Source organism: Talpa occidentalis, unplaced genomic scaffold (genome assembly GCF_014898055.3).
Source record: "Talpa occidentalis isolate TD23 unplaced genomic scaffold, MPIMG_talOcc4v2.1 talOcc4.12, whole genome shotgun sequence".
NCBI classification, from domain to species: Eukaryota; Metazoa; Chordata; class Mammalia; order Eulipotyphla; family Talpidae; genus Talpa; species Talpa occidentalis.
In genome coordinates, this window is record NW_023601212.1 from 36,397,757 (window position 1) to 36,411,803 (window position 14,047).

Sequence of the window (14,047 nt, forward strand, 5' to 3'; positions counted from 1 at the left end):
ACTCTATCTCAATTTAAAAGACAAAATTTTATTGAGATATTTTAGAATAAAATCTGGTAGGGTTTAAAAGCAATTTTAATGAATAAAATACAAAATGTCCTAAAATAACACTTCAGAGCAACATATAGACCCACAATATCCTTGAAATTTTAAGATGATGGATACAGAAATTTCTGTTATTTTACTTTGCAAAAATTATAATAACAGAAGAACCTAAAACTTGCCAATTCTACTCAGTAGCATCATACTTAGAACCAGCACATGAACCTGCCCTCTATCTCCATGCAGCCCCTGGCTCCCACCAGGTACCCTTTAAGATCTCAGCAAATGTTTACAGAATGATAGACTACTTTGGGTCTTATCCCAGAAAGTAACTTCAGGTTTCTTTTCTGCTAATCATGTAAGAGATTATGTGATTATTATTTATAGACGAGTTCCCAGGGAAGCCAGACAGATGCTGATAAATCATTAGTCATTTCTTCTTTCTAGGCTTTCATTTTTCTAGCAGCAACCACAGTAGGCTTCTGCAGATACCTATCTGGCCTCACAGATTTCTTTTAACAATTCATGTACACCTAGTTCCATCATTCTCAGTATTCACTAAATGATGGTATGAATTGTCCTTTGTTAAAAGACCAGACATGTTCTCCCTTTGAATCTAAAAAAAAAAAAAAGAAATAATTCTAGATTTCCACAGGAATAGCTCAACAAGAAAGCAAGCTGGCCTGATAGCAACATGTATTTCAGAAGCCGAATGTGTAGTGCCTGCACATGTAATAATCTCTAAAGGATAAATATGCATTGGATGTTTATAAGTTCCCAATTTGACAGTCTTACTCCATCCAAGCATATGACCATGTCTCAGTTGTTTAAACCTAGTTTTTCCCATCAAAGTGAATGTTATTTGCTGTTAAATTTTTGCTTTAAATTTATGGTTATAGGATGAGCAGGGTAATCTCACTTGTGATGGAAAACCATCTATTCTGCAGTATAATCCATCAATTTACAGAGCTTCTTTATTTGTTCATTTATCTACTACTGCAACAAATACATTAATGTCTACTAGATGCTAGGTCCCGTGTATAGTCATAGGATGCAGTGTAACTTGTGACCAGAACAACTGGTGTATAAGGTATTGAACTGAGGATAAAATCTTGTGAATTTTTTTCAAAAGATGTATTTATTCATGCCTACAAGAACCGGGGTACAGACCAGATGTGTGGGAGGGTGAGAGGATTCACCAGAGACAGAGCAGGGAACAGAACAGGCAGATTGAACGAAATACACTGCTGAGGGGAGCAGCTGGCAAGACAGGAGAGGTCTGCCACGCCATGTGGGTATCTCCCTGGCCGGCCGGGATCGAACCTGTGCTGCAGAGGCTGTAGACAGCTTTATAGTGCTGCGCTCAACTGCCTGCGCCACCAGGGAGGCCCATCTTGTGAATGTTAATATCATATGTTCGGCCCTTCCTTACCTCCAATCTGCTTCAATGAGTTACAGAAATATGACTGTCTACTACTTAAAGTTTAGAGTAGGTGATACAATTTAAGTCATGATGTCAAGAAATAAACAGAATAAAAGTTGTCTAATGTCATCTCAAGGGCAGCAGCATTGGGAGTGGTGTAGGAGGGAAGAATGATTATTCCAAGTCCAAGTAGTGAGAGGCCTGGAGGGGCTTATACCAAATGGTGCAGCCCCGATCCATAGGCAGTCTCATATTTATTTACAGCCGGGTTCAGAGAAGATGGGCAGGTACTTGGAGGAATATACATGTGTGGGGATGCACTATCAGGGATGTGTTATCATCTGATATAAGCTAGGATGGAGTGACAAGGGGCTTTAGCTTGGGGGGCGCCATAGTTCCTGCTAATCAGAGCATACTATCTCTAATCCCCATTTTTACCTCACTTTCTGCTGATCTTTACAAGTAAGATATTCTAGCTGATCTTGCTAATATGGCCGTAATGACTGCCTGCTGTTTTCAGCAGATACTGGTTTCCCAGTATGTTCCTCATACCAAGACTTCTACCCTGGTGAGAATTCTTCTGCCTGACTATATGTTTGGCTTGATCACCAGGAACTCTGGGGACCAAGACAATAGCCCCCATAACAAGGAGGGCCAGTGATCCCACAGTCTCGCATATAATTAGGCAAGTAACTTTCTGTTTCCGAACAAGTGGAATCATCAAGAACTAATGCCTATGGTTCCACTGAACTTTAAATATACCAATAAACATGAAGCACTTACTAGAGCAACTGGGACATATTTAGTAAATATTAGCTTTTGTGCAGATTATCATTTGAACTTTGCATTCATAGATACTCTGAAGTATATGTAAATAATGTGCTATATAGTTTAATTTTCCCAGAGATTTCTTTGCTCATAGAGAGGTAAACCACCCAGTTTCTCTATGTTTACTTCAAACAGTTATTCATGTGACAAGTATTTATTAAGTACCCATTGGGGCTAATACTGCTATCTAGAAATTTGTGATCTTGTTGAACATGCAAGAAGAAAGCTAAAGGTAAAGTAAAAAGGAGACCTAGAGTATGAATCAGTGTTAAACTGAATAATTTGAACAAGCATTGGCAAAAACCTGCTTCTGACTCTGTGATTCTGGGCCTGGGACAGACATTGTGACTCAGTTCCATTTTTCACCATTTAATTGAGATAGTACTGCAGAAAGCTTCCTCATTCATGTGTACTAACTGGGTAAACTTCTAATAAGACAAATTCTAAAGATCAAGATCACCTACATTTTTTTCCCTGTCACCTCCACATTTTCTTCCCACTTAGTCATCAAGTCTTTATGCTGAATCCTGACCCCTACCCATTTCTCTGCTGATCATCTACAACCATGGTGGTAATTTATAAAATAACAGTGACATGAGTGTATGGATGCATCTGTTTGCATTTCACTGACCTAAGCATATCACATGGACAGACCTAACTTCCAATATGGCAAGTGCTTGGAGGAAAGGAGAACTAGAAACGAAGAGGTAGTTCTAGTGACCACCACATGCTTAGTTTACTTTCCACATACTGAACTGAGGTTTGACTTACCTTGTTTTCCTTAAGTCTTCACTTGGAAGAATCCCTGAAGAAGGCTTCACTGGCCAGGTAACAATATTGAAGACAGTTGATATTTGTCAAGGAAACAAAAAACTTGTTTCATTTGAAATTAATCCACTGTGTAACCGGCACTGACTTAGTAATAACTTTTGTGAGGGGGAAAACCACACTGAAAGCATGCAAAAATCTTTAAAAAAATGGTCATTGCATGAATTTTCTGTAAAAGCATAACCTCTATTTCATTATCCCAGTGAAAGCCCATGTCTCAGCCTTTTTAAATTGAGTCTCAAAAGTCTTCAAATTGGCTCTGTCCTTCAGTGCTGATGCATAGCTCCGAGGAACATGCTCTTTTCCATGACCTTGTGTGTGACCTTGGTCTGCTTAACTTAGCATATTTAGAGCATAAAAGAGTTTTAAGGAATTTTGAAGAATACTGGGAATTCATCTGCATTTTCTGTTTAATTGTCATAGTTTTGGCTTACATGTATTATGTATCGCTAGAGTTAATTTTCTTGAAAGCTACTAACTTTTAACAAGGAGCTGTTTCTTATTATCACAATGAATGAATTATTTGCATTAATATCTCATAGCTTTGACAATCCCTTGATGTATTCTGAGATATATAGTAATTTCTACTGCCTTTAATTTTATTGTCTAAAGAAGAAAGGGAATTTGGTTTCTTCTGAAACCCAATGACAAATAAAAATTTAACTGTATTTAGTTGTATATATCTTCTCATCTTTGGTTCTATAAAGTTCTTGATTATTTCTTTATTAGAGAATATGGATGAGGTATTTCTCCATTTTTATTATATTTATATCTTTTTTCTATAGTCATTTTTATGCACAAAAACTTTTCATTTTAGTGCTGCATCACTTTATAAAGTCATTTTAAGTGGCAATTAGATACCCAAATATAAGTTGTAATTTACCCATATATGGTGCTACAAATTCCTGAGGTTGGAGTCAAATGAATAATTATCTCCTATGCATAACAAAATGTATAAAAACAAAAGCTATGATGTCCTAATTTGCTCTGCCTCCTAACATCTGAACAGTTACCTTCAGCAATAATTGGAAGCTCTTTCCCTATTTTGAAATACTGACAAGTGAAAAAAGTGTTCAGGATTCAGTGAATTTGGTATTGAAAAATCACTGCTCCTATAAATAACCCTAAAACCATATAGTTTAATAAACACTTAAATATAATTAAAGATATACAAAATGTGTTTCTGTATGTTATGTGATATATAACAATATGTATATTTAATATAGATATATACAACTGTGATAAACCATGTGGCTTTTGTATTAAATTGCAGTTAGTTTTCTCCTTGGAGTTGATGAACCCTTCAATTAGATATGACTAAAAAAAATGCCTGCTTTTTTCACTCGAATCAGGTTTTAATCATATTTCAAGATCATCTCTGTTCTTGACTGTTCAATCCCATATCAACTCTGTTAAACTCATTACATCCTCCTAAAACTTACCCTGTAAAACAATTTCTGAAAATTCTCAGTCTCTGGGAATACTCAAAGTTCATACTTTAAGTGGTCTTCTTTGTCACTATAAGAATATTGATTAGGGTCAAAATAATAAAATAACAGTGAGATGAGTGTATGGATGCATCTGTTTGCATTTCATTGACCTAAGTGTATCACATGGACAGACCTAACTTCCAACATGGCAAGTGCCTGGAAGGAAAGGGGGCGTGCAATTGTATGGGAAATATAACCAAAATGAAAATGCATACATTGTGCAAATATGAAAAAATGATGTAATAATTATATAAAATAAAATATTAAAAAAAAGAATGTTGGTTTTTCTATAATAAACACATGAAAGAAAAAAGTGTTAAATCCGGCTCTTTCTGCATTATTTCTATTTGGCCTTGCATCCTTCTATATCTTCAGTGGCTGACGCAGATATTTTTGTCACGATGACTGTCTTGTTTGCTGTGTGTTAAGTAGAAATGATAGCAGATACCTCTCCCTTCAGCAGCCTTTTATTCTATAAAACTGTAATTCTTTATTTTCTGGCATGCCATTCAGCATTGTGCTCCCCATCTGTCATAGTTGTACTGAATGTTACTATTTCCATTTTTTCATATTTTTTACATGAATATGAATAGCACAACACAGAAAGACAATGGTAGAAGATGAGAGAATTATCAGAGAGTTAATTACCATGATATCCTAACATCATAAAATATAGCATGGCTATCTTAAGGTCAATCTTTATTCTATTTTTAACCAATCTTGATTTTAAATTTCTAAAAACTAGACCAAAAATCTTTTCCTTTCTAATTTTGGAATCACTTCTGTAATCTACCTATAAATTAAAAGCTATATTCAAGGAAAGAGTGTAATCATTCATTGTTACCTAATGACAAAACAAACCCTTATCCCTCAAGGATAAAGAAGGAATAATAAGTTTCAATGCAGTACTTTGGGTATTACTACTGCACTCCTGGGGACTATTAGTGGAAAATGTTCAAAATGATTTTATGGTGCTTTTTTCTCTTTTTTGATGGGATGTTTTCAAAGTATTACCATGAAGGATGTTGTTTATAAAACATTAACACTTGATGTGTGCCAAAAGGAATTGTAATTTAAAAAAAAAAGAAATCTAGGGCCTCCCCGGTGGCACAGCGGGTAGAGTACAGCACTGTGAAGCTGTCCACAGCCTTTGTAGCGTGAGTTCAATCCCCGGCCAGTCAGGGAGAAACCCATATAGCATGGCGGGTCTCTCCTGACTCACCCACGGATCCCCTCCGCGGTGTCTTTGGTCTGTCTGCCTGTTCTGCAACCCACTCTGTCTCTGGTGAATTTTCTCACCCTCCCGCGCCTCTGACCTGTACCCCAGTTCTTGTATAAATAAATAAAAATCTTTAAAAAAGATATCTAACTAGCAAACAATCAACTCCCTTACCCCAAAATCTTCCTAAATATAAAGGTTTTTGCTTTGCTACTGCCATCTTCGAAAAATTTCTGCAGGGGGATTCTAACAAAATATCTGAACTTGAATCAGTTTTGCTCTTGAGTGGCTTTCTAGCAAGGTGAATACAGGTGAGTTGTAATTTTAGAGATGGTGTTTGGGCTTCTGGGAGACAGTTTCCAGCCATGTGGGCCAGATGTTAACCCAGACTTCCTCCATTAAGATTTTGCCACTCACATTCCCAGGAGGACATGAGTTCATTGACGGCAAGATTTGGTGCCATAGGAAACGTTGAATCATTGTAGAAGTTTTCAGCTTCATTTTCACCTGTGGCAATAATTCCCATGATGAGACATCATCCCTGTGCTTTTGAAGTTAGGAAGTAACTTATGAAAAATGATTGAATTAAAATTAGCTGAGCTCCAATTGTGTATTTTAGGATCCTTGTACAAGTTGACCTGTTCATTTTATTTTATTTTATTTTATTTTATTTATACAATAGCTGGGATATAGGCCAGAGGTGCAGGAGGGTGAGCGGATTCACCAGAGACAGAGTGGGGAGCAGAACAGGCAGACGGACTGAAGGCACTGCTGAGGGGAGCAGCGGGCTCGACAGAAGAGGCCTGCATGCCATGTGGGAATCTCCCGGGCCATCTGGGAATCGAACTAGCACTGCAGAGGCTGCAAACAGCATCACAGGGCTGTGCTCAACCCACTGCACCACCAGCAGACCTCTCCTGACTTGCCCACTGCTCCCCTCAGCAGTGTGTTTCAGTTGATCTGCCTGTTCTGTTCCCCGCTCTGTCTTTGGTGAATTCTCTCACTCCCCATGCCTCTGGCCTATACCCCAGTTCTTGTATGCAGAAATAAATAAATCTTAAAATTTCTTTAGGGCCTTCCCGATGGCACAGCGGTTGAGCACTGGGTTGTGAAACTGCCCACAGCCTCTGCAGTGCCGGTTCTATCCCCGGCCGCCGGGCGAGGGTCCCACATGGTGTGCAGACCTCTACTGCCACCCACTGCTGCCCTCAGCAGTGTATTTCATCACTCTGCCTGTTCTGCTCCCCGCTCTGGCTCTGGTGAATTCTCTCACCCTTCCGCACTTATGACTGTACCCAGTGCTTGTATAAATAAATAAATAAATAAATCTAGGGGGGAAAAATTCTTTAAAGGGCCTCCCTGGTGGCGCAGGCAGTTGAGCGCCACACTGTGAAGCTGTCTGCAGCCTTTGCAGCACCTGTTTGATCCCTGAACCCCGGCGAGGGTCCCACATTGCGTGCAGACCTCTCCTGCAGCCCACTGCTCTCCTCAGCAGTGTATTTCGTCCGTCTGCCTGTTCCGTTCCCCACTCTGGCTCTGATGAATTCTCTCACCCTCCTGCGCTTCTGACTGTACCCAGTGCTTGTATAAATAAATAAATAAATCTTTAAAAAAATTATTTAAATTCCTCCATAATGTGTTTAACAGTAATTGGTGTGCTCAGTGGCTAGTTAAGTGCCTGGGACAGTTTTCAAGTTGTTAAGAAACATTGTACTAAGTAATGTGTTTAAACAACTTATTGAAATCATTTTTAATCTAGTTTTTGGTGACAGCATACAATTATATGTAATGTCATTTTTCAGTAGAAACTGTCTATCCCATTAAAGAAGTTTTTGGATTTCAGATTCTGTTGTCCTATCACTGATTCACTTCACTATTAGCCATGGTCAAACTACTAGCAATATTGTCCCCTTGAGGGAAAATTGTTAAAGTATCATATCGACCTATAAAGAATCTTAAATGATGCATTTTCCAGCCTCTAAAGTATTATTTTAGGAGACAGAAGCCAAGATGACCTGATGTCTCATGCAGCTACTCTTTGTAGTGGGAGAAAGGCACATGAACTAGAAGGTGACAGAGCTGGATTCAAAACTCAACTCCTACAGATACCATCCTTCCATTCTTTTGACTTGCAAACAAATCACTTTAATGCCTCTCTGGTTGTTTCTCTAGCTGTAACAAAACAAAAGAAAGTTAAAAGAAAAATCAGAATAATAGCAATGATATTTGCTGCCTATATTTTTGTCAGTATATTTATGGTAGGCTTATGAAGCCGGGTGCTTGTAAACTGTGCTGCAGCTTACACAGCCTAAGTGGTCTTACGGTTGTTGTTTAGCAGAAGTGGGACTATATGGTTTCTCTTTCCTATGACTACACACTGGACATTATTTCTTTGATACTTTGTATGGCCATGGAACAGCCATTTTACCAATGCACTTTTGTAATAAATCCCTTTGCAAGTTGGGAATTTCCCTGATTCAATGAGCACTTTTTTGCTTTTGGCTTGAAGCTGCATAATACAGGGCCTATGACTATTAGCCATGCTACTGGCTCCTGGATGTGTTACGAGGACAATGTGTTCATATGTTGGTACTCTTCCACTGAATTCATGTAAGTAAGGTGGCACACTCTACACTATGCCATAGTCTGCTTCTAGGGAATCAGTGATCCAATGACTTCATTCTTACTTCTGCCTCTCAGTGTTTCCCCTTCACTTCATGTTGTCACAGATATTATGACCTGAGAAGAAATAAAAGTGTTACCATTATTTGTAATTTGTGATAATGGATTGCCAAAAGCATCTGTTGGGATCAAGAATGGCTAGTCCATAAACTAGGGAAAGCTGGATTAGGGGTGGGACCCAACTGCTCAATGTCAAAGGCACTGAGGTGGGTAGACTTTTAGCACAGGTTATTGTGTACCAATAATGATGTCGTGGAGCAGGCTCTGAGGCCAAAGACAGGAGGGTGAGTCTAGGATGGATGATCAGGAGGTAAGCTGAAAAGTCGGACATAAGATGTGGAGTCCAAGCAAGGAGATGCAGGAGCCAAGGAAGTCGAGTAAGAAGTAAAATAGTAGAAAGTATGAGATAATCAGTGATTTTCAAACCTTGGGGATCATCAGAATCACCCGGAGGACTTACTTACTTGTGCTGTGTCATCCTGAGCATTTCTGATTCAATAGGGCTGAGTGGGGCTCCCCACTGTCACTAATGCTGTGGCTCTGAGGAACACACTTTGAGTAGCATCATTTTTCTAGATGAATCCCAAGGGTGAGTGGTAGTATCAGCAAGTGACTTTTCATCAACTCCTGGGATATTTGGTTGGGTAATCTGAGCTTTCTTAAAGAGTTGGGAACTAAATAGACAAATAGAACATTCTGGCTTTAAAAAAAAAAAAAAAAGATTTATTTATGCATACAAGAGTTGTGCCAAAGATGCAGGGGGTGAGAGGAATCACCAGAGACAGAGTAGGGAGCAGAAAAGGCAGATGGACTGAAATACACTGCTGAGGGGAGCAGCAGGTGAGACAGGAGAGGTCTGCCACGCCATGTGGGTTGTTCCGGAGCCGGCCGGGGATCAAACTCATGCTGCAGTGGCTGCAGATTGCTTCATAGTGTGCTGCTTAACCCCTTATGCCACCAGGGAGGCCACATTCTGGCTTTTGTTTTCACTTTTATTGGCTTATTTTATAGACGGTCATATTGCTACTGACCTTTGAGAGTTCTTGTTTGGTTTTATTGATATAATGAAAGGAATTTGGAGAGAGACCCAATCAAGGATTCAAGCAAGGAGTGTTTTTTGGGTATCACACAATAGGAAGGACAGCAGCTGCCCTTAGCCACACTCCAGGCCTGAGAGAGGTGGGGGTCTTGGTTTGATGGGGTAGATCATCTGGGTGGGGTAGGAGGGAAGCAGGATGGAGGGTCTGTTTCTCATTGGTGATTGGCTGGCTGGGGCTTTTGTGGTTTTCCTGTTAACCTGGGACTCCACAGCAGGAAGGGAACAAATAAAGACCAGATTCTGGCCAGGTAACGATATGAATAGCTCCAAGTTTATATGGATGTGAACCTCCTTCTGTATTAAAATATAAAATAAGAATGTACTTTCTTGCTTAATAAACATATATAAAAGTTACCCATTCATGAAAAGTGATCTATTTCATATTTTTATAATTTAACAGCTCATATGTTGAAAGTGTGTGCTCTGAAAATAGCCCAGGGTCACATCTTGATCCCACAAGTTTGTTGCTTGCTGAGCTTCCTTTGGAAAGTGGGATTTTACTGGTTGCACAGGGTAACCATCAGGTAAATGAAGTAGCATATTTAACCACTTATTGGAGTATTTGGTACATAATAATGGCTCCATAAATATTAGTTATTATTGGAACACCAAAATGAGTGCCTTCATTCAGGAATGTGACTTTGTATATGAGACTTTGTGGTTATATCAGGTTTAACCTGATAGGTTGCTGTTTGTATTTATCATTCATTATCACTCTTCTGCTAAGAATATCCCTGGTTGGCATGCAGTTATAAATTATATGTAAACAATTCAGAAGTCAAAGTGGGTTATAGATAGCAAAGAATCTAAAATTCATTCTAGAAAATTTCAGGCTAAGGAAGAATCCCTGCTATAGCACAGTGGTTGAAAGCTTTATTGGGGTGCAAGGTGGCGGACGTTTGTGTTCCAACTGCAGCCTTCACTAGCTGTGTGATCTTGAGTTACTTGACCTCTCTGTGCCTCTGAATCTTCATCTGTCAAATGGTGGTAAAGGGCATCTCCTGGTGGTGCAGGCGGTTGAGCGCTGCGCTGTGAAGCTGCCTGCAGCCTTTGTAGCGCCGGTTTGATACCTGCCGGCCAGCGAGGGTCCCACATGGCGCGGCGGACCTCTCCTGTCTCGCCTGCTGCTCCCCTCAGCAGTCTATTTCATCAGTCTTCCTGTTCTGCTCCCCACTCTGTATCTGGTGAATCCTCTCACCCTCCCGCGAATCTGGCCTGTACCCCGGTTCTTGTATGAATAAATAAATAAATATTTTTTTAAAAATGGTGGTAATAATAATACCTACCTTAGCAAGTTGCTGTAATTATATATGGATTCATGCACACACACACACACACACAAGCTTATATCCTATAACTGGAACATGCAGAGTGGTAGAATAATGCCTCACACAAAAGCACTATAAAGTTATTTTCTTAAAAAAAAAGTTATTTTCTTTCACTCACATTTAGTTTGTGGATATATTTTTGGCACTATTTTGCTTTTAAGAAAAAATAAATCAGAAAACTTGAGAATCTTTTTTGCCTCCAGTTCAATATAGTTCAACAAATTTATAAGTTTGGAAACAAGTTTTGCATTAATCAAACGATGTAAGAAGGAAAGCCCCTTCTTTTAAGATACATTTTTATGTTAATGTTTTTAATTTTTTACATCATGGGTCATTTTTAAACAATATTTGCTTTCCCCCACCCCCTCAGGTGTAGTCCCCATAGTTTCCTTCCCCAATGCACCCGTGCACCATCACCTCAGGCCCCTGTGCTCCTCCCTCCCTCCCTCTGATCCCTCTCCCTCCTCCTCCCCTTCAGTGTGTCTCTGATTTATAATTGTCTTTTTTTTTTGCTTTTTGTGTTTTCTACTGTTACTGCTTTTTTACACTGATGTCTTATTTGGTTCCCCTATATTCCTGCTATAAGTGAAACCATCCACTATTTTTCTTTTTCCTTCTGGCTTATTTTACTGAGCATAATTCCTTCCTGTTCAAGTTTCCACTTGAATTTCTCACCACACCAGAACCAAACCTGCATTTCTTCAATCACCTGTCCCTTCCAGTACCTCTGTGTGTCCATATTACCCTGACAAACCCCTGGACCCAGGACGGCTGCTCTCCCTCTGATTAACCCCTCTGAAGTCCTTCATAATCTCCCCTTCCTTTTGATTTTTCCCAATGTGGTCTCATGTTAGTGGTTCTTCTAGGTCCGAACCTTATTGCTCAAGCAGCTGCCATGCAGGAGCCATCCCTCCCATCTGTCTTTCCTGTCACCAGCAAGCCAATCCCTTCAATAAGACTTCCACCCTTCCAGAACTTTCCTGTCTCTACCTATGTTGAGGGCAAATACTTTGGCTGACTCTAAAATATATCCATAGTTTGCCCTTGAAGTTTGTGAACCCCCTACCCCCCATCCCAGTGCACCCACCTGGACCCTGCTCTGACCGCTGTGCACACATGATCTTTACCTTGAGCAACCTCTGAAGTGCCACTCAACTCCTCAGATTATTTGTACATTATTGTTGCATTGTATTTTATTGTAGGTGGTGCTTTTTACTTTTATTTGGTTTGTAACCCTTTGCTCATCATGTATACCTCAGTGGCATGCATCTACCTTGTCTTTCAGGTGCACAGAGCTAGGGATGATTCTTTAATATTCTTCAATTATATTTGAATTAACATCTGGAACACTGAAAAAATGGGCAGTAAATTTTACCCTTAGAAAAGATCAAAAAGAAAATGTCCTCCCAGTCTCCTTATTTTATAAACAAGGAATCAGAACACCTGAGATGGCTATTTTAATTTAATAATTGTACTTGCATGTTCATGGCAAATGGTATCTAATTGCCATTTACATTAAAAGTTTTATTTTGGCAAAATGTTTTTGATCAAAAATACAGTTTAGAGAAATATTAAGTACATAATAGTATTCAAGGTAAGAAAATATGGCAACAATTGTGAAAGTAACACTGGATATAATTGTTGAAAACACTGTGATAAATTATGCTAAGATACATTAAGTTGCATAAATGATTGTTGACTGACTAATTAATAGTTCATATCTGTTGCTCTAGAAAACAGTTTTTATCCACTACCTAAAAATCCTTTATAACAAAAAGGGTCAACAGTAATTTTCACAACTGCATTATCAGCATAACGTCAAAGGAAGAGAAGAGTAGAAGGTCACCTAATAAAAATACTTGGGACGACTGAGGCTTTTGCCCATGGAGGTGCTGAGTGAATGAAAAGCCCATGCTCTTGTCTCCAGGTACCTCAGCTCCTTAGCTACCGCTGCTCCTCCCAGGACTTCTAGGACAGTCTGACTGGGCAAGTTTGTACAGCACATGAACACAAACGAGTAAAAGGTGTTGAAATTCCCAGGAATATAAAAAAAAAAAAAAAGTGTAAACAGGAGAAAGAGGCTCCAGTATTCCTCATGCAATGCATGTTCATCCTCAACCTGTTATTCTGGAAACTTTTAACAACCACCCTCAGTATCTCCACTTTTCCGTGGTTTTTACCAGTTATGAAGCCTCCCACCAGACATGCTGGTAAATTCTCTACGGGAGAACACCAGTACCCCAATGCACAGCAGCTGGAGGTCTGCTTAGGGAGGACCCGCAAGGCCAGAATCTAAAATATGAAGAACTCTGATACTGGGAGAGAAGAAGGATGGTGACACTGTGCACTGCAATCCTGACACAAACTACCCAGGGTTAGGTCAGTGTTCAAAGTCAAGGGCACCTGCTCTATAAGTCTGTATGTCAGTCACTATCTGCATGCGTGAGTTCTGACCTAACTGGCCAACTACAGGGTTTCTCACCAGACCCTCAGGTTATATCATATATAGAATAACTCTTCAAACTCAAGAAAACACTACAGTTATTATGCTTTTATCATCTGGGAAATTCTAAGGGTTCACAGGTTCCCTCAGCTATCCAAAATAGAGACCAAACCAACAAATTCTAACTGATACAACACAGAGAAAATAGAGGTCGTGTTTATTTTAAGTCACCAAAAACTAAGGCTAAAAATAAATTAGGAATTTTATGCTAAACTCACTGGAAAATGTCATTTGAATATCAAATAAATGCTCATTAAACACCACTAGGCTCATTCTTTCAGCTTTTCACTTCCTGATACTTTCTGCAATATTTCATGCGTGCTGCCCTACAAATAACTAAATATATACTATATTTTGAAAGGGGAAAATATTTGTATCACATGGAAAAGAGAGAGGATAAAATAATTGTAATTAATATTCTGAGATAACTTTATTTTTGATGTCAAAGATGATGCTAAGAAGACACCCCCCCCCAACCAAAGTACCAAGCCTAGTTGTGCACAGAATTTGGGAAGGTGGGGAATAATAGAAGAATATATATTTGTCTAACCAAGAGGTGCCATTCAGTGTTATGTTCTCAAACAAAACCCAGGAGTGCTTTGAAA

At 39.2% G+C, this 14,047-nt stretch overlaps 1 protein-coding gene across 5 annotated transcripts in view; it reads left to right on the forward strand.

Moving 5' to 3' along the window:
• PDGFD (platelet derived growth factor D) overlaps positions 1–14,047 on the forward strand; it is a 248,377-nt gene that overhangs the window by 150,513 nt on the left and 83,817 nt on the right. The window lies entirely within an intron of this gene.